The sequence below is a fragment of the Glycine soja genome, chromosome 11, assembly GCF_004193775.1.
Source record: "Glycine soja cultivar W05 chromosome 11, ASM419377v2, whole genome shotgun sequence".
NCBI classification, from domain to species: Eukaryota; Viridiplantae; Streptophyta; class Magnoliopsida; order Fabales; family Fabaceae; genus Glycine; species Glycine soja.
The window spans coordinates 44,227,651-44,231,711 of NC_041012.1; the positions used below are offsets into that span (position 1 = coordinate 44,227,651).

A 4,061-nucleotide genomic window follows, 5' to 3' on the forward strand; every position below is an offset into this window, starting at 1 on the left:
GGCAATTGAAAGTTAGAAAGAATAAGAGAGATATTTTCGGTTAAAAAAATAGGATGAAAGGGGGAGGAAAAGAAAAAGTGGACCAGTGAATATAATTTAGAAAAAGACGAAAGAAAGAAAGAAAGGTATAAGAGATGTGCTAGCTCTTTGTTTATAGAATGTATTTGTGGTTTACAGAAGCAAATTTAGCTAGATGGATGTTGCATTTATTTCTACCTTAAAGTAATAGTTTTCATTTTATTTTATTCTCAGTCCAGACTTTCTGGAATGCTCTAACCTTTCTTCATTAAGGTGAGTCTTAAGTCTTCTTCATCTACTTCAAATTGCATGTTCTTCTCTTCAAGGAGTATGTTTTTTCTTTTCAATTGTGAAAAAGTTTGCAGTAAGCTCCTGGAAATTCAAACGATATGTTAAATCTCACCTCATACACCCTTCTGTTTCTTACACATTCTAAAGATAAGCCAGAATGGGAAAATTTGCTCAATAGTTTTATTCCTCTGTCTCTCTACTGATATGTTAATTAAACATCTACTCTGAATGCTTGAAGTTATGATAAAAATTGTACATAAATCTGTGTTATTTCCTTGTAATTATTCATATTTAGACAATTTGTGAAAACTTGACACATTGTGCACTAGGTGATTCTAAGTCATGAATTCAATTATTGCAACTCAGAAGAATGAAACAGCAAAAATGTTTCCCACTGAGGAAACTGCTGTTGATGGGGAAGACATAATTAGCAAGTTGCATGAAAGCATTCTTGGCCACATTCTGTCTTTCCTTCCAACAATGGAAGCAGTCCACACTAGTGTGTTATCAAAAAGGTGGATTGATGCTTAGAAATCCATCACTGGCCTACAGTTAATTGATAGTTTCCACTCTTTGGGGAAAAAGATGCAAAAGGAACAGTTTGTGTGTTTTGTGAACATGGTGCTTCTTCACCTTGCCAATTCAAGCATCCAAAATTTCTCTCTTTGTTTGACATGCTATCAGTATGATTCAAGCTTGATAAGTGCATGGATCTCCTCTATCTTTGAAAGGGGTGTCCATAATCTTCATATTCAGTATGCTGATGATGTCCACTTTCCTTCCCATACACTCTTTAGTTGCATCTCTCTAGTACAATTGGTGCTTCAAATGAAATGTACTATTAGTGTTCCAATCTTTTCTTCTCTCCCAAATCTTCAAAACCTTAGCATTTCTGGGGTCAGGTTAGTGAGTGAATCCTTCAATTATTCAGAAGATCTAATTCTTAACTTCCCAGTTTATGTGAGTGGTTAACTAAGCAGAACATTAGTATGAAAGCACCTCTACTTGAAAAGTTTTCCATAGCAATCTGGGGGTCTCTATCAAATGAATCACATAAATCTGCCATCAAGATTTTTGCCCCTAATCTAACAGATTTCTCTTACGAGGGTGATCTTGAGCAACATGTGATTCTGTTGAATTCATCAATTCGTAGTGTATATGTTGTGGTTGTTATTGATGAGGACAACAAGGACAGAATGGAAAATGTTGGGTTTAAAGTGCATAATCTTCTTGCACAAATCCGTGAAGTGGAGCAATTGAAACTATTGTTTTACAAGGTATGCTTTGATTTCATTATATGTGAATAGGAATTTTGCAGAGATGTGTGAAATAGTTATTTGCCTGGGATTGCATAAATAACATTTTTATGATAAGAATCATGTGTCTGGAAATGGATTTCAACTGCAGAAAGAGGTACCTGCTATGCTATAGAGAAAAATATTTAGATTGTTAGCTTTTCCCTTATAACTTTTTTTAAAAAAATCATTTTGGCCACTTAAGTTATAAGGATGATACATCATTAGTTTTTTAAAAAATTAAGTCATTGTATTAGTCCTATATAATTACCGTATTAATCCTGTAAACATTTTGCCACTAAATTGGTCTTTGAAAAGCTTAATTTGTCACTATATTAATCTCTTAGAAATCTTAAATATCATTTTTTTTATTCCTTTTATAGGACTAAAGTGATGAGAAAAAGAAATCCTTGAAGGTTTAATTTACTAATTTAGTGTTAGACAAAAGATCTTATATTTCACCAAATTAAATATTTCAAGAGGAATAAAGTGGCGACAAAAAAAATCTTTTAAAAATTAATTTGGTAAAAAAATTATTTTTTTGAAAGATTAATTCAGTGACAAAAATTTTAGAGAACCAAAGTGATGGCAATTTTTTTTAGTAACTGATTTGATAACTAAAACGTTTGAAATAGTGATAGATATAACTTTAGATCACCAAACAGGATTTCCTCTTAAAATATTATAATACAAACTATGTTGTAGACTATATATAAAAAAAAAAACTTGGGAGTTAGTCAGTGGTAAGTATAAATAAAGTGGCGGAGCTTTGCGCACGCTTCTTACCTAACTATCCATCTTTTTTTTTGGAAGAAACTCTCCATCTTTCAAGGACAACTAATTAACTTATGTATGCTTTTTCCTTGCGAAAGTGATTGATATAAAATAAATTTAAGTACTTTTTTTCTAATTTTATTAATATTTTTTTTACATATTAAATAAAAAGTATTACATATTCTTTTATATTTTAAAAATATTAAATATATAATTTTATTTCATATCTTTTATAAAATACTGTAATAAAAATATATCATGAAAAGACAACATTTCTCTTATGACCTCTGTATTGCACGTTTTATGAGATAGATAGTTTTTCATGTTGTGTATTTTTTTGTTGAACTGTCCTATCAAGTTTTAGTTACACACTTCAATAATCTAACCAACCTGCCTTACACGCAATGAATTAAGAAAATTTGATCAAGTTTTTCTTGGTCCGTACAGGTTTTAATGCATGCCAGAGATAGTTTCACCCATCCACCTGCTTTTGGAAGGTTGACATGCCTACAATTAAATGAGGTTACTGGTGAAGCTTTGTTGAACATACTTCACAATTCCCCAATTCTTAATACTCTTGTTTTACAAAATGTAAGTTTTAGACTCTTTCTTTTGGTTCACAGAAATTCTAAGTGCTTGTTTATGAACTCTTTGGCATAAAATACAAATGGTGGATGACTGATTGTACACACACTAAAAAATGTTTCAGGGGGTATCTGAATCAAACAAAGATGTCTTGGCTTCTGCACCAGTGCCTCAGTGCTTTTTGTCTAGCCTTAAAGTTTTTCAGTTTAAAGAATTTAATGTGCATGAGCTTGAGCTTCTTTTGGTGAAATTTGTGATGGCAAATGCAGCAATGTTGGAGCAAATGACTATATGTTCTGCTTTTTGGCTGCGGTATTCTGATATTGACATGGAGAAAGTCAAGGAGCAAATACTCTCTTTTCCGAAGTGTTCCAACTTTGTCATGATACAATGTTCTAATGTTAACAGTTACTGAAGAGAATGAGTAATTAAATTATGACTAGCATGGAGAATTATGTTAATTAATTTTTTAAGTGTAGATGACACTTAAAAATAAATTTGGATAGCTACAAAATTATTCTCGTAATGACAGATAAAATCTTATCCACTTTAGGAAAGTTTTGTTTGTTAAGCGATGAATTTCATATTATAATAAAAAATATTTTAATCATCGCCGCCTTGAGATTTTTCAGAATTTCTCAAAGGCCTAATTTTAATTGATTTTCCAGTAAAAAAAATTATAATTGATTTCTATTAATTATAATTAATTTCTCAGGCTATTTAACTATTTTCTTACGAAGTCTTATACTGCTAGTTGCAACGCAATCTTAGTTTCAGCAAAAGTCTCTATTGAAAGTCATGCAAAAAATAACATTATTTAATTAAATTTTCACTTGGATGAAGATTTTATTTTATTTATTAATTATTGTTAATTACTTAATCACAAATTTTAAAAATTTATGATGTTACAATCCTTCTCAACAAGAAGAATTTCGCTTATTGTGGACAAAATGTAAAAACAATCTCAAACTAAATCTTTGCCTTCCTATCAGTTCTTTGTCGTCTTATTCTTTTAATGGATATGATTCAAGTTACCCTTCTTTGGGGTTACTTTGTTTCTTGATTCCATCATCATCTCCCGAGTAAAATATCATTGAC

At 30.8% G+C, this 4,061-nt stretch overlaps 1 pseudogene; it reads left to right on the forward strand.

Moving 5' to 3' along the window:
• The first annotated feature begins 297 nt into the window (after positions 1-297).
• Positions 298-3,520, forward strand: LOC114373153 (annotated as a pseudogene).
• The last annotated feature ends 541 nt before the right edge of the window (positions 3,521-4,061 follow it).